Genomic DNA, 23,445 nt, shown 5'->3' on the forward strand with positions numbered 1-23,445 from the left:
TAATTTTATATCAGAACCATCCGGCGTCACAGCTGGCAGATAGGAGAGCATCAGGACAGAAGCAATAGATGGGTTCGACCTGACTTAGAGGCTTTAGAAGGCATGATAAGAAGTGTTTTTATCTGGAGGAAGATAGTTTGCTTTTCTGTTATAAATTTTCCATTGGAGCAGGCCCAGGATTTCAGTTTCTCAATTAGGGGCTGTTCAGCTGCCATTGTGCTGTTCCTTCTTGGCATCCACATTTCTGGTTTCCATTTTCATGGAATGTACCACTGCCATTCATTCATCACTGTGGAGTTTGGGGGCCGTCTTCCATCCTAACGTACTTAACATGTAGCCCAGACTTGTCGGGTTTTGTAAAATGTGTCCTGATAGCTGTAGAAATTAAACTGAGTCGGACGTTTACTGCGGAAGGTGCAGGATTTTTATCCTGTTTAATATGGAAGAAAACTGTTCCTCCCAGCCAGAAATCTGAAGGTATGAAAGCAGTGCTGAACTGGCTTATCCTCTGCACATGAACATGGTGTCGGTATTCCAGCAGGTGTAATCTCTCAAAATCCAGAGGTAGAAAGGAAAAGGAGAGCGAGAAAAGGTTAATTTGCCATATCCATGATCATCAAAACAGCTGTGTTGTGCCACGAATTACTTGATCCTGGCCTTACATCACCCATGTGGTGTCTAGTTTGGTCCCTAAGGGAAGCAAGTGTTGTGCTACCATATAATGCCTGCGAGGGAGCATTTCCACCGCTTTGCATACATGGGAGGTGATTTCCTCTTACGAAAGAAAAGCCAGGGATGCACCGTGTGTTTCCTTTTTCTGGTGGCAGCAAGCCAAGCCAAACACGTCAACACAGATAAAGCCATTTTTATGCAATCCCCCTAGCAATGGCATACGTTACGGGTTTCCTTTTCAGATTTGCATTAGTCTCGAAGCCCTTTGAACTGACCCAAATTGCAAGCAAGGAAGCCTCCTACCCACACGGTTAACTGTAAGCGGCATGAAGAGGAGGCATTAGAAAACCAAAAGTGGATGTTGTTTTTCTGCAGCTGCACATGCTTTTGCTGAGTAGTTTCTCTTTGAATAGAGAACAACATAAGGATCTGTACAGATAGCAGCAGGAGAATTAGAAATCTGCATGTGCACAAATGACACACAGTCTTGCGTGAATGCCTATGGACAGTATATTAAGATGCAACCTCTGTTTTTGTCAGGGAGCATATGTGCATTATCCATTATGTGAAAATGGCATTTATGTGCCCAGTTTTCATTTGACCTTTGCAGAAGTGCGTCAGGTCAGGCTTTGTTGGATTGAAAAAATTATGCTCCCGTTCACTCGTATATAAGTGTAGCAATTGAATGGTGGGATATTCAGGACAGACAGGGAAGTGCTTCTTTAAAAAGCGCATAATTGAAATATGACACTACGACAAGATGTCCTTCATCTTAGATGGCTTTAAAAGGTAGTTAACAGAGTAATGGAGGATAAAATGATAATTGGTCATGTCATGATTGTTATATGTTCCTACCATGATCAGAAGCAGAGGGAGTGCAACAGGGAGAGGGGGCTGTTGTCCCGCACCCCACCCTGGGCCTGCTTCTGGGCTTCCCATAAGCATCTGGTTGGTTACAGTGGGAAATAGGAGTCTGGACCTGATAAGGCTAATCCAGCAGGGCTCTTCTTATCTTCTTAACTGAATGCATGGAGTGTGGACCTGGGCCACACCTGCTAGCCTTTCCTTTGACTTGCCTGTGTTCAAGATTCCTGCTTGCACAGAGTCTCTGTGTGTTCACTCATCCATGATGCACATAGTTTCTGCTCACACAGTTTCCTTGCATTTGTAGGAGCATGACCCCAATTGCCTTTCCATGTGCTCATTTAGACAGTCATTTTGTTCCATAGAACAATGCAAACCCAGGATTCAAATCACCCCACTTGGGTGATTTGATTTCATAATCACTCACAAACATCTGACTCATGGATGCCTTGTGGAATGTACCAACGTCTTGAATATAAATTTTGCAACTGGGTAGTTGTATTTATTCTAAGGATGCACCCCCAGGTGAACTTACATGGAAGTAAGTTGCAAAATCAAGGGGTGCATATATTTATTTAGGATTGTTGAGCTCCTGTGGATCCAAGCTTATAAATTACCATCTTTTTCCGTCTATAAGCCCCCTATTTTGGGGGACTCAGATTTAAGAAAATGGGGGAGATGTATCTATGTATAAGACACCTCCTAATTTTTGACATTATTTTTTAGGGGGGAAAACCTAGTCTTATACACAGATAAATACGGTATTTTATTTTCTGCAACTGCATAATGGATGGAAACATGAAGGAAATGGTTTGTGCTTTACTGAAAAACACTGTTTCATTGTGTTCTTCTCACAATGGCGAAATTCAAAGAAGACAATACTGAAAAAACATGGAATTGTGCTGTGCTAGTTTATCTGTACCAAGGTAGACCAATGCCAAACATCTGTTAGCTGTTTTTAGTCTTTAAAAGTTTTTTCTTACCATTAAAAGCCTATTGTAGTTTTCACAGATTTAAATTGTTTTCCTTTGTTCTTTGAAGTTCCATTATAAGAAGACAAAGCATTAACCATCAGAGAAGTGCTTCTCCATGCCTTTTATCTTTTTCATGTGTGGTAGCCCAAATATTTATAATGGGCAACGCACATCCCTTGGTGCAACTCCACCAATTTGCTACTGCTTTATTAGGAACGTATGAAGATGCCTTATACTAAACTGCTGATGACTGAAGATGAACCCATTGCTCCTTTTTCATGGTTTTATGTTGAACAACTCAGTTGTAATCACTCGTGCCAGTGTGCCTGTCAGGGAACTGCCATCAGTGCCGGAGGGGGAGAGCAAAAGCCAGAGGGATTCCAGAGAGCGTCCAGGGATCGGGAGGAGCAGCCCATCTTCTGGGGAAGAGAATCAGCGTAGCACCAGTGGAGAAGGGGGGCAGATGGGGGAAGCGGCGAGGCGGTCCCATGACTCCTTGCCTGGGACCAGCGGGGAGAGTAGGGGTCCTCCGCTGCCCACGCCCTCCTTGCGCAGAAGGCTTTCGCGCAGTGAGAGTAGGAGGAGACTAGGCGTCAAAGAGCTTCTTTGCTGGAAGAAGTTTAAGAAACTGCCCACTGACGGATTCTGCCAGCGATTGAGTCAGCCATGGGTGAGTGGCTGCCCAGACAGAAAAGGTTCACTTAGGCAACCCAGCCAGGTGTTTGCACCCAGCCAGGGAGATAAGCACCGGCTTACGCACAAGCAACTCCTAGAACCATTACAACGCCTCTGACTGGTATGTAGTTGCTAAAGTTCCAGTATAATGTCATGCTTTGTGAGGTGGCGGTGGCACAGCTACTGATATGCCCTCCAAAGCTGGTTGTAAGGTCAGGCTAAAAGGAGGAAGAGTGGGTGTGTTCTTCTTGAACCAGCCCACTGCTTTTGGCTTCCCGGGAAATTTTCTCTTGTATCAAAAGGCATCCAGTAATCTGAAGACGTCACGTAATCAAAACAAAAGCAGTTTTCTAACAAAATGTCACTTTGCACTGTGATAACACGCTCTTTTGAGTTCCTTTATTGTCCAGAGAATGTTCAGAAACATAATTACACTAGCGCCTGTTGGATAAATGTCTCTATTTAGTTTGGGACTTTCTCCAGATGTTTGCAAGGTTTCATCATCCCCTTGCTGCTGTCAGCAGTCTCCATATCTTCGTCATTTCACCATATCATTTGTACAACTTTAAGCTTGTTGCTTTCGTCCAGAAAGAGAGGGAAGGATTCGATTTGAAATGGAGCAACTAGTTTACAGGAACCAACTTCTAACTGGTACAGCATGTGCTGTGAAGTGAAGTAATAGTTCCAACTTGGCACAGGTTGGAGTGACAGAGGTGACTAAGCAGCAGAACTGATGAGTCGCAGTAACCAATCACCTTCCAGCAGATGTGGGAAACCTTCATGAAAGCCTGGATAGATTGCTACTCAAAAAGCCCAAAATTTGCACTGCATTTTCTGCACTGCTTCTTGAAGTGTTAATAGAAGAGAGGGGGCAACGTGGAGCTGGCAGTGTTTTCCCCAGGGTGTGCATTATATTCTGGGCAAAGAAAAAGACTGTCCACGAAGGCTGCATGGCAGTGCCAGAGGCGCCAAGGTGGGACAGCAACAATGGACAGAAGCAATCCCCAAGAGGCATTTTATCCAAGGTAAGGGAGTTATCCTCAGTTACTGGGCATGGTAAGTCCTGACCAGCACCCGAGACGGATATATGAATGGGGTAAATGGCAACATGTGACAAAAAGGGCTTTGAATAGAAAAGGACAACACTCAAAAAAGAGGATGCTGTCTGGGTTTGAAAAGTGTCTGAGCACCTGACAGCACCCACTTTCATTAAGAAGTTTTTCCACTATGTGGTGTCCATTCCTTGTTTTCTCAGGCAAACCATGTGTGCAATAAAATCTGTAATATGAAAGACTTTCCAACTGGTTATAAGTTTTAGTATTGAGCGCAAAGTTGTTTGTAATAAGGACGTATTGCGGTGTGCGAATGAACCATGTGCTTTCAAGCTGATGGTGAAAGTAAAGTTTTTTTCAGTGGTAAGAGAGGATTCAAGTTCGCTTAGACTCTATTCTGTGCTATAATTAGTGAAGATATTTCCGAAGCTATGACTCTCACAATCACCTTAAAAATATAATTTAACTGTGAGCCTCTGCGGTACTGTGTGAAGAACAGCCCTGCAGCTACTTTTTCTGTGACTGCTAATTTTTTAGCATTTGCACTATTGTCAGATTTAGGTATTGGGCAGACATCATCGGCTGCGGAAAGGTTTGACTTTAAGCTTCTGGCATCAAAGTAGAATATATTTTTTTGATTTTTTTCTTGATTATGTTTGAGATTAGCAATCCAGTCCTATGAACTGCCTTGTCAGTGATTACATGCTATAAATTATTTCATTATTTACTCATTAAATTTGCGTACCACCCTTTGCGTACCACCCTTTGCGTACCACCCTTCACCCGAAGATTTTGGGGCAATTCACAGCATCAGAATACAAAATAAAAACACAAAAAACACAATAAGGTCACAAACAGCACTGTTGTGCTTGTGTTGCGAACATAACCATTGCAGGAAGGTGGGCTGTAGCTGCTACAGAGCCACACTGCCAGAACTGGGCAGCTAGGTATGGTCACATTGGGCTTGGGTTCTGGAGACATCACACGTAACCCTCTGCTCTTCCATTTGACTTTGGTACTGCAAGCTATATTGGCACAGCTGCATGCATTTGAGGACCTGTCTGCAGATTGGGTCATCCTAAAAATGACAACCTTGGAGTCACTTGATCAAAAGTTGAAGAGATGTTGATTCAGTGACCTCTTTAACACCCTCTCTTTCACTCTGGGAGAAATAACCATGTAGACAATAACAGGCTGAGGTGAGTTAGGCCAAGAGACTTGGTTGGCCCAGTGACCTGTGGTGGTGGAGTTCGCAGTTCCGCAGAGAAAAACATCAGGTGAGATTTAATGGGTGCAGGTGTACCTTCTTCCATTCCTCTATTGGTTTACCTGCTCACCCTCCTCCTCCAGCATGTGGTGTAAAAAGCAGAACTCCAGTCCTGCCCCACACCAGATAGGGGAGGAAATCAAGAATATAGGAAGCCCAATTGACAATCATTCTGCAGCCCTAAAGGAGATCAGTTACACCAGGGTAATGGCTAAAAGTTAACTGGCAAAGCTGCAGTTTATGTTATTTGTTGTTGTTGTTTAGTTGTTTAGTCGTGTCCAACTCTTCGTGACCCCATGGACCAGAGCATACCAGGCACTCCTGTCTTCCACTGCCTCCCACAGTTTGGTCAGACTCATGTTTGTAGCTTCGAGAACACTGTCCAACCATCTCATCTTCCGTCGTCCCCTTCTCCTTGTGCCCTCCATCTTTCCCAACAGGGTCTTTTCCAGGGAGTCTTCTCTTCTCATGAGGTGGCCAAAGTATTGGAGCCTCAGCTTCAGGATCTGTCCTTCCAGTGAGCACTCAGGGCTGATTTCCTTAAGAATAGATAGGTTTGATCTTCTTGCAGTCCAGGGGACTCTCACAGTACACATACTGGTGGTAAATAATTTATTCTTTTTAAAATATGTATACTGTGTGTGTGTATATAGTATGTTTGATTATTACTTTTTGTATTGGAGAAAGATAGTCCTAACACTGGCTGGTTGCAATTGTGTGAGAATGATGATAACTCTTTTTTTACTTCATTCACTGTAGCATCAATCTGAAACTCCCGTTAATGTAAAACAGATTGTAGTGTGATAATTGGGGGGTGGGGAGAATGTGAGGAAGATATCCACATTATGTGTACCTCTAATATACATTGTACTGTTGGCTTGTATGGCTACAATCAGATCTGAATTGTTCTTAATGTGAATACGCATCATTTTTCACAGGCTTGGTTCCCATTCTTTTCATGCTATCCCAGAACCACATGAGCAAAGAAGGCACAATACATCTCAGTACAGAGCAGAACATGGTGTACAGTTTATTTCCTATCCAGTTTTGCCTTTTCCCTGTGTGAACTGTTCTACCTCACCTTCTGCATTGGTCCTTTGCTACAGACAGATTTTTGCAGTGCAGTTAGGCTATAAGTGCTTGCTGAGCACTAGACACTGTGTGTGGTAGAAAAAATTCTGTGCATTCGTATTCTAAAGCAGCTTGAGGGCAGGGGTGAGATTACAGCTATAGACAATTGCTTTACTTGGCACCATGAAACTCATCTCAACATTTTTCTTCAAATGGACCTCTGCTGACCACTGTTTATAGATGAAGGAGTTGTTCTGCTCACCACAGTCGTGAATCTACTGCTTCACTAGTCGTGCTTCTGGAACTTTTCAGTGCAGAAGGAGAGGTGCAGAGGGTCCCACCCAATACAGCAGCAAAGCAAATGATTAGGACTGGGCGATAACTGTTTTGCGACATAGTCATATACTTGCATCTAGGCACCACAACATGGCAGTATATCACAATGTCGGAAAGGAGCCCATGTCAAAGCAGTGGCAGACGAGGCAGGCCCATCCACTGCCTTGAAACGAGCGGGGTGGGGTGAGTGGCCTGCTTCTCCCGCTCGCACTTTCCACCACCCGTCCCAAGGCAGTGGCAACAGAGGCAGTATCCACTGTTGCCTTGAGATGGGCAAGGGAGACTGGAGAGTCTCAGCTGATGGGTGGGTAGATGGGCTTCTTTGAGCCTTCTCGCCCCCCGGCTGAGCAAGCCCCACATCCCACTGGTGTGTGTGTGTGTGTGTGTGTGTGCCAGAGGGACAGGGGGCTTGTTGAAGCAGAGGGAGGAATAAGCTGTATCACACCTCACTGATGTAGCTTGTTTCTCCCTCTGCACCAGTATGAAGGCAGATCGCTGGTGAAACTGGCACCACTCCTGAGTCCCTCTGCCTTCAGCGCCAGCTGCAGTTTGTTTCTCTCTCTGCTGGGCGCTGGAGGTAGAGGGACTCAGGAGGCAGTGGTTTCCCCAGCAATATACCGCTCTTTGAAGCCGTCATCGCGATCAGCCCCTAATACCGGCCCTGGGCAATATATGGATATATTGCCCAGGCCTAGTTACGATGTCTATCGAAGTGGAATTGGCAAAATGCAAAGCATAGACACAGGGCAGTTTCCTGCTGGTGATGGAATGATGCTGCATTGGTTTGCATTGAGAGATTTTTGGGCAATGATCAGACATGGTAGATAAAACTCCGCCCCCTCCATACCCCGTTTATGGATACCCAGGAGTTTCTTTCATAGAAAAGACAGTGAATAATAAACAGGCTTCTAAAAACTTGCTGACATGTCCAGAAGGAGGCCATAACACTTCTACTAATGAAGTCCCCAGGAATCACTGCTGTATGAAACTGCCTTCTTAAGCTCCTTTTTACCCAGGAGTCTGGAAAATCTGTTTCCAGTACTGCAGTCTCATGCTGACCTGGTTACAATGTGGAATTCAATTCTCCCTATAAAAGGGTAAACAACTGGGACACTGGCAAGGGTCGTGATAATGTTGAAAGCAAGCCATGCTGTAACAATTGGCTCCCATGCTTCTGGCAGAGCCAGCGAGGGAAGGCTTCTTAGAATACGAGTAAAGGCACCCTGCTTGGATCCAAGCGCAGGAGACCTATGACGATCACTAGGCATGGTTGACAAACATGGCGCAAATTAATCTTGGCTAGGAATGCAGCAGCAGATGGTTTGCTGCTTAAGTGAATTGAACTTGCTTTAGTTTAGGATTCTTGACAGCAGCTTCGCAACGTAACATCACCACTGTTGGAAGTACTTTGTGACATTTGTGTATAGCCAGATGTTCTAGAAATACGGAGTACATGCCTCGTTTACTCGCTGAAGGCCTGAGGGCTAGAAGATGCCTTTTGTGTCTGGAAGATGCAACCTGCAAGAGCTTGAGCTGATACAACATCTGCCTTTCAGTGGGCTAACTTTAATTATTGCTTAACAACACCCCCCCCCCCCTCAGTACATTTTCAACATAAACATTCGCAGTGCAAATTAATATGAAATATAAGAATGATCTAATTCTTTTAGCTTTATTGTGCTTTGTCTGGAAGGACACTGGCTACTGATGGCAATGAGCTGAAACCTAACACTTTGGGCTTTTCCCTCCATTTGTGGGATGTGGCCATCTCTCTTTGAAAGTCAGTGTAAGATGTTCTGAACTACTTTTCTGGTGTTTCTAACAGTTTGGGAAATGTGATAGTTTGTGCCTTGTGGCTCCTGTCTTCCTAATCACAAATTAACACGTTGGATGTACCGTTCTAAAATGAAGATTTTCAGTTAGTACCTTCAGCAAAATGTCTCAGCTTTATTTCCCTGTTCTCCTGATGAGGAATGAATTAACTGGGGTATGCAAGGTGAAAATGGACTGCTTTTGCCTTGCATGTTTCAGACATTGCTGGGAGATAGAGCTGGGCCTAATGATGGTTCACTTTTGTTCACGATACTGCAGATTGGTAAAAGACCAAAGATCAAGGTCAGGAAGGTCAGGACCACTCCAGACCTTGCAAATTTCTACCCTCTGAGTACTTCTGCAACCTTATCCTCATTTCCTCCTCTGTGCACAGTCTTGAATCATAGTCATGCTGAGCAGCACTTTCTTCATACAGTGTTCCAGGGCTTATATTGCCTGAAAGGCTCAAATTCTTATTTAGAAAGTTTATTCCCAGATGCTTGTGGGCTGGTATGGTTACTCAACAGAGAGGAGAAGGCATTCTGCACATAATCAGAGGCATTTTTCATTATGTTGCATTTCTTGGAGCTGAGCTATGTGTTTCCAAAACAGATGAGGCAAAGAGCTGAGCCTGAACTAAAATTAAACATTGCTTTCAGCATGAACTTAATTGTGCTTGCAATCTTTCATCTACCAAATAACCTTAGCTAATTGCATGCAACAGAAGTGGCCCTGAGCTGCTATTGTGAAATAAGCCCCACATAAATTGAGCATGCCCATAACGATGTACAGAACTGCTCATCAAGTGTTCTGCTTGATACTATTTTATAAAACATAAAATTCTAACATTTTCTTTCTAATACTGTAGTTACATCTTGATGTTGCTGTAAAAATATCTATGTTTAATGCCCCCAATGTATCAGGTGCTAGGGGAGGGGTAGAACCTCTCTTGGGAGACATGACTTGCTCCTTCTGGGGTAGTTTGTCCACTTTTGGTCCCCACTCTGCACTCAGCTCTTACCTGTGGCCCCTAGTAGCTGCCAGCATACAACAGCAGCCACACCCTGAGAAATGGGCTTTGATTGACCAGCTAAACCAGGTGAGGCTAGCCAATGGGTCTCAAACCCTTGGTGAGTTAGGGACTTCTTCTGCATGTGAGGATAGGCTCTGATGGATTGAATGGACAAGACCAGTAGTGGGTCAAGAAGGCTGGTACTGCATGTACTGCAGAGGGCAATATGGGGCAGGTGAGGCTTGTCAACCTGGGAAGGTAGCCCATCTAAGAGAAGGAAAGAGAAGGAAGACTCTGATCCTAAATCTCTGCTGCCTATACTCATTCATGAGAAAGGCTTTGGGAGTAAACCAGAAAAATCCACACCTGCTGCCTTGCGGAACATCTTAGCCCTTAAAAGGGCTAAGGAGTAAACCCCAAACAAATGTGGAGTTGAGTCCCTAAGATGGTAGGATGGCTTCTCGAATGCCTCCTTCCGGCAACTCATGCAACCAAGCTGGTGCCAAATTGCTCTGCTTTCCTCTGGACTAGATCAGTGAGGCTGAGAGGAGGGTCTTGTCATCTGGGCAACCCAGGACCTCCATGCACACAGCCCAGACTTGTGCCCCGAGGAGGTCACTTCAGTACTGCCAACGCAGCAAAAACAGCTCAGGAGGCAGCAGTTGCAAGTTACCAGTCTCTGCAGACACTGTGATTCTCCAGCGGTTTGACTTCATCCCCAGAGGCACACTCCATTGACTCTTGAGACAGACAAATGCCAACAAACACCACAGCTGATTAATGTAACAACCCAGGAAACTCTTGAGCCTCCTCACTACTTCTCACTCGGGTCCATGTTACCTAAGGGATCACCTTGCCCCATATATCCCTGTTTGGCAACTGTGCTCCTCAGATGAGGAACTGCTGAGAGTACCGCATGTCCCAGAGGGTACTTAAGCTGTACAGTGGTACCTCTAGTTACGAACTTAATTTGTTCCAGAGGTCTGTTCTTAACCTGAAACTGTTCTTAACTAGAGGTGTGCTTTCGCTAATGGGGCCTCTTGCTGCCGCTGTGCCGCTGGCACACGATTTCCGTTCTTATCCTGGGGCAAGTTTTCAACTTGAGGTAACTCTTTGAGGTTAGCGGAGTTTGTAACCTGAAGCGTTTGTAACCTGAGGCGTTTGTAACTCGAGGTACCACTGTACTAGAAACAAGGCTTTGCGAATTGCAGATCCATCCAGACTTCTGAGGTTTTCTCTGAGGTGTGGCCCAGTCATTTAAGGAATATTAACTGTGCACCTGTAGAAATTGTTTTATTGTTTTTACAGTTTGTAGGAATGGTTTTAATTGTCATTTTAACTTGTACACTACTTTGATGACTTTAGGTTGTGAAGCCATTTATAAATTTGTAAAATAATAATAATAAAAAATCAAGTACAGTGGTACCTCGGATTACATACGCGTCAGGTTACACACTCCCCTAACCCAGAAATATTACCTCGGGTTAAGAACTTTGCGTCAGGATGAGAACAGAAATTGTGCCGTGGCGGTGCAGCGGCAGCAGGAGGCCCCATTAGCTAAAGTGGTGCTTCAGGTTAAGAACAGTTTCAGGTGAAGAACAGACCTCCGGAACGAATTAAGTACTTAACGAGAGGTACCACTGTATTTAATGACTATTGTATTTCTGAAAGTCATACTGAAGTGTAGCTTTCCATTGTAGTCTCTGAAGTGACAAAATGGGTGATTTGCTTCCAGGTGTCTGATTGTTGGAGTTAACTTGCAAATAAACTTACACCAGTTTCAGTTGCAAATGTATGCCGTCAGTTCATTTGTGTATATTGATTTATTCATCTGTAGAAGGCAAATGCTTTAGTGGATTAGCAGTGGTCCCTGTGGGCCTTTACTAAGGCTGCTTCAACTGCCTAAAAATGATACTGTTCCATGACAAGCTGACTCTTTTTCTACTGGAAATACATTGGTGGATGTGTTGATATTGTAGCATGAAAAATCTAGGAAGTCTAAAGCAAATGAAAAGTACATTTTGTTGAAACAGGTAGCTGTGAAAATACAGGTAACTCACAACTTAAAAGGACCCCTGATCATTAGGTCCAATCGTGGCCGACTCTGGGGTTGTGGCGTTCATCTAGCTTTATTGGCCGAGGGAGCTGGTGTACAGCTTCCGGGTCATGTGGCCAGCATGAGTAAGCCGCTTCTGAGCAGAGCACGGAAACACCATTTACCTTCCCACTGGAGTGGTACCTATTTATCTACTTGCACTTTGACATGCTTTCGAACTGCTAGGTTGGCAGGAGCAGGGACCGAGCAACGGGAGCTCACCCCGTCGCTGGGATTCGAACCACCGACCTTTTGATCAGCAAGTCCTATGCTCTGTGGTTCAACCCACAGTGCCACCCGCATCCCTAACTCACAACTTACATGCGTTTAACTTGTGCACATTCAGTTTTACGTACTTGGCAATTAAAACATAATAAATGAAAAGGGAGTGCGAGGTTCCAGAAAAATTGACTTTGGCAATCCCACCTGCTATTGAATCCAATGTGTTTTGACTGTATGAACCTTTATCACAAGGACAAATTACAAAGTGAGGGATATGCAGCAAGCAAGAGAGAGTGTCATGTTTGAAGTGCTGACTTCCAAAGAAGTGACCTGGCTGAATAAATGCAGTATTCAATTCAACCATTTCTATTCCATCCCTTTACTTAAACAGCCCCCAGTCCCTGCCCCCCTTTCTGACATTGGCATGTACTTCTGATTACTGGGGGCAGGGCATATCTACAGTGTGCCATGCTTGGGAGCTTCCCACTGATAGTGGGGTGGAGGCCAGTGAGGGAAGAACCGACCCTTTGTCTGAGTCAGCAAGACAATCCTCATAACATTGTGGTTGTAGCTAAAGGATTTTATTTGGAGAGAGAGGCACTGTTGCCTGCTTTACAATTCCTAAGCAATATTGCCTACTCTTTAATAGGAATATTTGTAATTCATATTGCTGCAGTAGTATTTATAATTCAAATACCTCTTGCTATAATCTCTCTCCATTCAGAAGATATACATCCTATCTTACAGGTATATGAGCAGCCGGACAGGGGAAGGCTTTCTGGCCTTGGTGTTTACACAGCTGGACAAACAGCATATTCAAATCTGTGTTTTGGGGGAAAGCTATGCAAATGTAGCTTTTAATTTCCAGCTTTTAAAAATGTACTGCTTTACATATGAGAGGCAGAACAGCTTTTCCTCTGCAGATCTTCACTCAAATTTCCAAGTATGTCTGGGCATTCAGAACCACGTATTTATTTTAATACATGAGTTGTGTGGATGCCGTGCATTTCGATGTAGACACCATTTGCCCTCATCCCAGATGTGAACAGCTGTTGAGGGAAGTGTATTGTGCATGACTTCAAAGGGACTTGCTGCTTTACTTCCTCCTCTCCCACCTGTCAGAAGGGCACTTCTTAAGTTTTACTGAGCTCTGGCGAGCTATACTGGACCAGTCCATATAAAATGGAAGAACTTGAGTTCTTTCGTCCAAACCAGATTGTAACATCCCTTTGTTTTGTCTGTACACAATGTATGCCAAAGATGCTTTAGAATCTAAGTATGTCCTCAAAAGCTTCCCCTCCCCCCTAAAAAAACCACTGATCACATTTTTCTAGGGACGGGTGGCAACCCTACCCTCATCCCTTGTTGTGAGCTCCATACTAGGAGAACTTGTACTTCTGAAATCCCAACAATATGTTTTCCTTCCGCTTCTGTTAACACTGGAGCCACAGTATGACCCCCATCGTTCCACTTACTACACGTTTGGAAACAGAAGTTGGGTACAACGCAACAAGTGCATTGTCTGTCACGCTGTGCCCACAAGTCATACTCCTAAGCTTAAATTCATGTGATCAGGCAGCTAATGCCCTGCAGGGCTTTTGTAATCTCTTGCTGATCTCTGTAGAGAGCTAACTTGTTTGAGGGACTCCTCCTGTTCAGGCTAGCTAGCTTGACTGAGGACAATGTAATGGAAAAATGTAGAAACGGGGCCTGCCTGGACGTCATGCGGTAGCTTAGCAACCAGTCACTGCACAGAACTTCTTAATAGGCAAGTTTGCCTGTCAGTTTTTGCACAGGCCTGATGGTGCGATTTCGTGTCCCCCTCGAAAGATGCCAGAGAACAGGGAAATACCAGGGCTTCCTGATGTCGCTGTGGCCAGCTCTGTGCCAGCAGAGGATCACTTTACAAGCTATGCCAAGAATTTAACTGGCTTTTCAAACAAAGCAGAAAATGTTCAACAGCCGATTGTTGGTGCAGGGGTTAAGCCTCTTTTAAAAAAACAACAACCGGCAGTAGCATTTCCTGTTGCTAGCTTAACAATGCAGATGAAGAGTTGTTTAAATTGTTTTGTAGTAAATCTCCAGTAACAGGAAGCTGGAAACAATTGGGGAGTTCAGTAGTTTGTGACTTTCTATTTTTGTAAAAACAGACATCTCCACATACAATGCTTTGACCGTAACTGCAGAGTTGCTTGCATTTGACATCCATCTCTAGCTCCCTTTTGAAAGAAAGAGTGTAGAATGCAGATTCCTTTCATTCTGATTTTTTAGTGGATAAAGTGCTTTGGTTACCCTTAGCCTCACAAAAATGAGAGACTACGATGAGACAGTGACTGGTGAGCAGAACATCTTTTTTTTAACATCCAAACTTGATGCTGTGTCCATTACACCATGCAACCCATCCCATTCTTATCCTGCTACCATAATCCATACACAATATAGTGTCCAGTGAAGTATAGTGTCCATATCAAGGGACATAATAGTCCTGTTCTATTCTGCCTTGGTCAGACCACACCTGGTGTACTGTGGCCAGTTGTGGACACCACAATTTAAGAAGGATATTGAGAAGCTAGAACATGTGCAAAGAAGGGTGACCAAGATGACCAAAGGTCTAGAAACCAAGCCTTATGAGCAACAGTTGAGGGAGTTATGTTAAACCTGGATAAGAGGAGACTGAGAGGAGATATGATAGCCATCTTCAAATATCGAAAGGTCTGCCACATGGAAGGTGGAGCAAGCTTGTTTTCTCCTGCTCCAGTGGGTGGGACTCGAGTCAGTGGATTCATGTTACAAGAAAAGAGATTTCAACTCAACATCAGGAAGAACTTTCTGTTGGTAAGAGCTGTTTGATGGTGGAACAGTCCCCCTCAGATAATGGTGGACTCTCCTTCCTTGGTCGTTTTTAAGCTGAGGTTGGATGACCACCTGTTTTAGTTGAGATTGCAGAAGTTGGGCTAGATTGCCCTTGGGGTCCCTTCCAACAGTTTTATGATTCACTAATAACTGAGCAGTCATATGCTGGAGTTTCCAAAATACTGCCCCAATAAAGCTATGAGGGCATAATGCAGACAGGATGTTTTCTGTAAGTAGCTAAGACCTAAGGCTGTATCCTTTTGATAATCATCTTCCTCCATATGTCTTCACAAATGTACAGCCTTAGTATGATAGAAAGGAATTGCTCCACTACTTTGAAAGTGCCATGTCACTATATGCAGACACATTGCTCTCTTTCCATTTGCCCAAGTTACGCTGCATCAGGTTGGCAGATTACATATGGAAGCATTAAAAAGTTTTAAGAATTCTCCACAAGTAGAAAATAATACACCAGGAAAGAGGCTCAGATGGGCCTTTCCTCCTGGTGAGCTGTCTTTCAGCTTTTAATGAGGTGAATTTATTCTCATTATTAATAGTGATTAGATGGGGGAACATTAAGAAATTTAACTGGCTACCTGCTGCATGTTTAAATTGACCAAATATGGAAGTGAGGCTCAGATGTTCTGTTGTGCTTTTGATGTATTAGTCTATTGGGAGAACTGTGTTCACATTTTTGTTCAGCCATAAAGCTCTCTTGGTAGGTTTGGGCAAGTCATTGTTTCTCAGCAATAACCTACCTCACAGGGTTGCTGAGATGATAAAATGGGAAAATTCCATGTTACTTTCCTTAAACTCTGTAGCGGAAGGCCCAGATATTAATGGATAAATAAATAACAATGGGCACACCCTACGCAGAATAATAGATTGTGCAAGAATGGTTCCTGGACTGTTATCTCAGCATTGTTTTGCGACTCTGCAGGCATCTGCACGTCTTTTGAATGCTTTTCTATTATTAATGCTAAAACATTCCACTTTCCTGTTTCCAGTGACTGTTTCCTCTCTAGGTTAGAGAATAATTTCTTTACCACATCTAATGGGTCGGCATAAGATCTACTAAAGCTGAAAAATGTACTCTTGTCCCCCTTGTAAATGCCTTGGGGGAGATCCTGAATATACAAAAGTGTAAATGATTTCCTTGTTTCAGGTTTACAACATGAACAGCTTCATATTTTTAAAACTACAATTTCCAGTTGTATGCAAAAACATTTAGTTTTTTCCCAATATTTTGGGTAGATATTTGGCATATGATGACTTCCCAGAAGTCTTGATTAAGACTCCAGAAATCAAATCAAATTGCTTTCTGCTGAGGATTTCTGAACATGATTTGTTTACTTTCAAGAGATGGATGACTCAAAGGGGCAAAGTAAAGGCAGCTTTCCTTGTTATGGATTTACCATACAACCATACTGCGTGCCTGCAGGTGTTTCATAATTAGCTGTGGTTTCTCAGCTTACCATCCATGTTGATATACTACTGATATGACTTGAGCATAATTTGTTGGTGGTGGTGGTGATGATATGCTCCTAGACCTAGCATTACATCTGGATGCTCAAGTGGCATCTGTTGCCAGGACTGTCTTTAGCTAGCTTTGTTTTTCCAGCTCTGTCTTCTCCTACAGTACAGGTGGAAAACATAGGGCCTTTCATGTTGTACTACGGCTCCCATCGTCCCTGACCAATGGCCATGTTGGCTGGGGCTGATGGGGGTTGTAGTCTGACAACATCTGGAGAGCACCATGTTGACTACCCTTGTCCTAAGATGGTCTGACCACAATTATACATCAACTGGACAACTGGCTATAAATGTGGCACCCTGGCTGTTGGCCAGGACTAACTTCTACATTCACTTCATTCCAGTTCCAAAGGAATTTTATTGGGTGTCACTTAGCTTTTCAGCCACAATATAAGGTACTGGTTCTGATACATTAAGCCCTAAAAATATAGGATGAAGTTAACCCAAGGAGTGCGCAGAAATGAGAGCACCACACCTGAGTCCCACACCTGAGTCCCAAGCTTGTGGTTTTGAACCAGGCCAAAAGATGGGATATACACTGATGAATAATAGCTTCTTTTGTTTTTACTCGAGTTCTTCTGTATGTAAAGTTAACTAGAAATATTCCATGCAAGTCATAGTTCTGTCAGTTCTCCTAAGACAACTTGCACCACTTCTGAAACAGAAATGTTTTAACTTCTCCTGTGCTATTTGTGATCAACTGAGCAGGAACTTTCTATTACAATACTGGTTCTATTTGCACCACATTATGGGTAGGGTTGCAAGATTTTTGTTCCTCTTTTCTGTACACTAGTGTAAAGCTTGCTAGAACAACTTTGTTTCATACTTGATGGACTGTTCCTAAACCAGGGAGTCTGGGAAAGCTTGTTAGTGCCCAGCCAATGATAGTTCAGTGCCAAAAGGGACTGATGTAATAGGGTGGAATTCAGCATTGTGTTTTTCCAGTAGTTCTGTGTGCAAGCATTGCAGCTTGCCAGATGGAATGAGCCCTTCTCTCCTCCCCTGCTGTTCTGGGGTTTCTCCTGGCACCCCTTTGAGCCAATTTGGGGGCACACAGGGAGAGGAGAGCGAGGAAAACTTTTTAAAAAAACACTCATTAGAGTTTGACACTTTGCAACATGGCATAGAATCGTAGAACTGTAGAGTTGGAATGAACCCTGAGTGTCATATAATTCAACTCCTTGCAATGCAGGAATCTCAGCTAGATTATACATATGGGGGGGGGGGAGATTGTGCTGTCTTCCATTCAACAGCCCTTTAGATATTTGAAGATGCCTATCATGTCTAGATGCAGCCTAGATAAGAAGCAGCCTAGAATAGCATTAGTTATTTTTGCTGCTGCACCACAGAACCCTGCAGTACCCCTCTTGTCACTTTTTTGCAGGATGACAAGGAACCATTAATGAGGTTGGTCATTCTCTGGGGTTGGTCAGTCAACCAGCTACAAATCCACCTAACAGTTATCTTGTCCAGTCCACATTTTACCAACTTCACAAGTATATCATAGAGGACTTTGTCAAAAGCCTTACTGAAATAAAGATACACTATGCCCACAGCAGGGACGCAGGTGGCGCTGTGGGTTAAAGCCTCAGCGCCTAGGACTTGCCGATCGAAAGGTCGGCGGTTCGAATCCCTGCGGCGGGGTGCGCTCCTGCTGCTCGGTCCCAGCGCCTGCCAACCTAGCAGTTCGAAAGCACCTCCGGGTGCAAGTAGATAAATAGGGACCGCTTACCAGCGGGAAGGTAAACGGCGTTTCCGTGTGCGGCTCTGGCTCGCCAGAGCAGCGATGTCACGCTGGCCACGTGACCCGGAAGTGTCTCCGGACAGCGCTGGCCCCTGGCCTCTTAAGTGAGATGGGCGCACAACCCCAGAGTCTGGCAAGACTGGCCCGTACGGGCAGGGGTACCTTTACCTTTACCTTTATGCCCACAGCATTCCCCTGATGGTCCACCAAGCTTTTAAATCTATCAAAAAAGGAAATATTGTAGCATGTTGAACATATGATAGGATCAGGGTTTGGCACTGGACTGATTTTGTGTTGCTTTTTTTTTTTAAAGCAAGCACATAAGGTCATCAGCAGAGAGACTTGCTCTGTCTCATGGCCGATGTAACAGGTGGGACAGAATCAAATTGTGTCACCTATGCTTTAATGTCTATAAGAAGCTGCAATAAGAGATTGTCCGTACATTTGAGATTTGATGTAATTAATATAATAAAATCCACCTTTCTGTTTCTTTTAGCAAAGCAGCTGGCAGCAGCTGTATCTTTTGTGAATTAGTAACTGGAGCTTGTGGTTGGATAGATGTGCCTTAACAAGTTTAACTTCAATCCAGGCAAGATGGAAATGATAATAGTTGTGGCTAGAGATTCTGGAACCATGCAATCTGCTTGCAGTAGAAGGTGTGTGTTTGCATTACTCTTATCGTAGCAGGTATGCAGCTTAAGTGCCCTCTTGAATCCACTGCAGTATTTGGAAAAGTGTGTGACAGCAATGGCCAGAAATTATTTTTCATTATATGTTATATCTAATGCATCAGCTGTGTCCCTTTGTGGAGAACCCAGACCTCCACAGCACCTTTGTGACCTCATGGACTATATGAGGACTTCCTTTGAATGTTGGCTTGTAGCTGTGGCCAGTAAAGAATGCTGGCTGGTTTGTTCTGATAGTATTTGAAAGCAAGAATATATTAGTTTTGTGCTGATACAGTGGTTCCTCAGGTTAAGAACTTAATTCGTTCCGGAGGTCCATTCTTAACCTGAAACTGTTCTTAACTAGAGGTGTTCTTTCGCTAATGGGGCCTCTTGCTACTGCTCTGCCGCTGGCACACGATTTCTGTTCTCATCCTGGGGCAAAGTTCTCAACTTGAGGTACTATTTCTCGGTTAGCGGAGTCTGCTGGCTGGAGCTGATGGGATCTGGGAATCGAAAACATCTGGAGAGTACCGGATTAAGGAACACTGCATATACAGTGGTACCTCGGGTTAAGTACTTAATTCGTTCCGGAGGTCCATTCTTAACCTGAAACTGTTCTTAACCTGAAGCACCACTTTAGCTAATGGGGCCTCCTGCTGCTGCTGCGCCACCGGAACACGATTTCTGTTCTCATCCTGAAGCAAAGTTCTTAACCCAAGGTACTATTTCTGGGTTAGCGGAGTCTGTAACCCGAAGCGTCTGTGATCCAAGGTACCACTGTACCAGGGTCCTCTTGAGGTGCTTCTCCTTACCTTTTCAAAGGCTGTTAGATTAGTACTAGGTCACCATCTTTAAAGACCATTTCTTCCTCTTATGAGTCTAGTTGGCTGTAAAACCTTGAGAGCCTTCTTCAGAGTATTCTTCTTTAGGAGGATGAACTGCCAATGATAAGGAGAAGTAGTGCAACCGCTGGTTTTCTGTGCGTCCTCCAGCCAGCCCGAGAGTTCAACTCTAGTTGTAGGTACTTTTGGATATAGTGTTTTTTTATATGGATTGGAGAAAGAGTGGCAGAGAGGTTGCTTAATGGGGGTTTAGAGCGTGCTCTGCACTTAACGTGATATTTGCTTATGCACGTAGGGGCCCAGAACACAACTGCTGCATAAATGGGGAGTCGCTTGTATTTACACATGGTACCTGCAGCAAAACTCTGAGATGGATGTTAAGAGAAACATGTTTGTGCACCCCTCCACTGTGTTTATATAAAAAAATGTTGTATAAGTCTTTCAACTCATGATCTGGATGGAAATGAAGAAAATAAATGGGGTTCTCTTCCCTTGCCCATATACAGCAGGGATGGGCAACCTGTGGTCCTCCAGAGGCTGATGGGAAACCCAAGAGGGATGGCAGGAGCTGTAGACCAGCAATATCTGGAGCTAGATCCCTGTTAGAAGCTCAGCAGACAATCTGTTTGACTTAACAGAAGCTCCAGTGGCCATGACGAGCTCTTTAGCACACTTACCAGCATTTGCAGTTTCCATTCCTGAAGTTTGCAAAACAATAAAACTTCAAATAGCACTTTAAATCATTAAAGTGCTGTCCAAACACTAACGTAGCTAATGTCAAATATAAACCACAGGGAATTAAAAGGCCTTGAAAGGAATTAAAAGGTCAAGGTTGCTCAGCAGTACTTGGTTTTAAGAGTCTCTTTTATTTGTAAAAAAATTAATACAGACATATTTCTAAAACCGGTTGTTATAATCTGTATGGGTACGTACTGAGAAGTGTTTTGGAACTGTTCTTTCTGGGGGAATGTGAGAGAGCAAACACTGATACTCCTTGAATTATTTAAAATATAAACTCTTAAAATACTAATTGACTTTTACAGCGGAGATAGTATCAGTTTCACAAGTCTGTAGCTTAGTTCAAGATATAAGTCAGTAAAGTGGAATGCCTCAGTTTTAAGACCGGATAGGCTATTAGCTGCACAAAAGTTATTGCTCGCACTAAAATGTAGAATCTCCTTTGTTACTAATGTAGTACCTAGTGCAAATCTGAAAACTTAACCATTTGAAATAAAGACCCACATAATTAGAAAGGTAATGCATATGAATTATGGTGCTGGAGGAGACCCTTGAGAGTCCCATGGACTGCAAGAAGATCAAACCTATCCATTCTTAAGGAAATCAGCCCTGAGTGCGCACTGGAAGGACAGATCGTGAAGCTGAGGCTCCAATACTTTGGCCACCTCATGAGAAGAGAAGACTCCCTGGAAAAGACCCTGATGTTGAGAAAGATTGAGGGCACAAGGAGAAGGGGAAAACAGAGGACTAGATGGTTGGACAGTGTTCTCAAAGCTACTAACATGAGTTTGACCAGACTGCGGGAGGCAGTGGAAGACAGGAGTGCCTGACGTGCTCTGGTCCATGGGGTCACAAAGAGTCGGACACGACTAAACGACTAAACAGCAACAATACCCCAATTGCTACGCATCATCTCAAATTAACCCAAGAATGTGACTCAGTACTTTGGAGGTGGTAGAATGTGCAAACTTCTGACTTTTTAAATAGGCTAGAATTAGGTGTTGCTAGATTACAAATCCCATTATCCTAACTATGGGCAGGCTGGCTGGGGCTGATGGGGTTTGGGAGTCCCAACAACACCTGAAAGGCACTGGACAAATTCAAGAGCCTTGTTAGATTATGACATTAGCCCCTTTTCACTGGGTAAGGGGGGGTGGCGCATACATGACAGAAGTGGTACAACCCCACACACTTCTTCTGTACAGTGGTACCTTGGGTTAAGTACTTAATTTGTTCCGGAGGTCCGTTCTTAACATGAAACTGTTCTTAACCTGAAGCACCACTTTAGCTAATGGGACCTCCTGCTGCTGCCGCGCTGCCAGAGCACGATTTCTGTTCTCATCTTGAAGCAAAGTTTTCAACCCGAGGTACTATTTCTGGGTTAGCGGAGTCTGTAACCTGAAGCATATGTAACCTGAAGCGTATGTAACCCAAGGTACCATTGTACTTGTAGATCAGCTTTTATTTTATGGAAGCCTGCTAGGAAGAGTTGAGTGGATCCCATATATTAAATAAGATGTACAAGAGCTCCCTGTTTACACACACACACACACACACACAGAGAGAGAGAGAGAGAGAGAGAGAGAGAGAGAGAGAGAGAGAGAGAGAGAGAAGCATGCTGTCTGTGTTTAAATATTTGGCAGAAAGTGTAGTGGTACACTTGCACTCTTTCCCTGCATCCCTTGTACACATAAATCTTGCGTGAAGGATAGCTCACTTGGTAGAGTATGAGGCTCTCAATCTCAGGGTTGTGGGTTTGAGCCCCGTGTTGGGTGAAAGATTCCTGCACTGCAGAGGGTTGGACCAGATGATCCTCATGGTCCCTTCCAATTCTATGAAATTTTTGGGTGCATTATTTGTCACTTTCTGCTACTCCCCTTTACACACCCACTACTTCCTCGGTGCTTTCGTTTATTTTCTGTCGGTCCTTTTAACTATTTCTGGTGCCTTCCTGAATGGGGGAGCATGGTTATAAATATCGACACACACACACGCGCGCGCACACACACACACACACACACACACGTATATAACTTTCTTTTGATCATCCCAGAAAACTCCACAAGCAAACCACATTAAAAATTTCTATAGCACTTGTTGCAACAATCCAAAAAAGTGTTTGCTGAGAATTTACAATTCCTTTCTTTTCTCTTCTGGCCAGACTCTTAACCAGAAAACTACACAAGCAAATTTATAATTGCCTGTGTGTTTTTGAGCATTTCCTGGGTTGGATTTTTATTTTTTTGAAAATTATACAAAGCGTGCATACAACTGCCTCCGCACATGCGCTGTTGGTACTTAATTGGCATAGCAGAGTCAGCAGGTAGAGATTTTTGCACATGGAGACAGTCCTTATTACCTACTAATGCCTTCAGATCAAGGAGCTCTTAGGTGGCTTTAAAAGAGAATTGGACAAATTCATGGAGGAGAAGATTGTCAGAGGTTGCAGCTGGAGGCAGTAATGGTTCCATATACCAGTTGCCGGAGACCGCAGGTGGGGAGAATGTTCTTGTGTTCAGATCCTGCCTGTGGGTTTCCCACAAGCTTCTGGTTGGCTACTATGAGAACAGGATGCTGAACTAAATGGTCCAGGCTCTTCTTATGTTCTTCAGTCATCTTCTCTTGCAGGAGCAAGGCCAGGTGAAAGAACCAGCAAGTTAAGTTGGACACATCACATCTTATGAGCTTGTAAAGCATCCTTATCTGTGTGGATTTAACTTCAGTCCAGGCTTTATGGCTTGCAGCTGCATGTTTTCACCAGCTGGAAGTAGCTTTGGAGGGTGGTGGAGGAATGGCAACATAGGGCATAGTTATGCTTGCTTTTCCTGTCCCTCAAAGGCATATGTGAGATGCAAGTGAGGTGCTAAAATTCCACCTCCCTTCCCTCCCCCCCCTTTTTTACAAGGAAATGTGTGCCAGGAGGTGAACTTTTGAAGCCTTGGCATCTTGTTCAGTCCTGGCAGTTCAGACAGCTGTGAGGCCTTTCTGCTGTGTTGAAGGAAAGATTGTGGGTTG

At 43.9% G+C, this 23,445-nt stretch overlaps 1 protein-coding gene across 1 annotated transcript in view; it reads left to right on the plus strand.

Moving 5' to 3' along the window:
• ITPKB (inositol-trisphosphate 3-kinase B) overlaps positions 1-23,445 on the plus strand; it is an 86,601-nt gene that overhangs the window by 40,914 nt on the left and 22,242 nt on the right. The window lies entirely within an intron of this gene.

This window comes from Podarcis gaigeae (assembly GCF_964106915.1).
Source record: "Podarcis gaigeae genome assembly, chromosome: 3".
In the NCBI taxonomy this organism is placed as follows: domain Eukaryota; kingdom Metazoa; phylum Chordata; class Lepidosauria; order Squamata; family Lacertidae; genus Podarcis; species Podarcis gaigeae.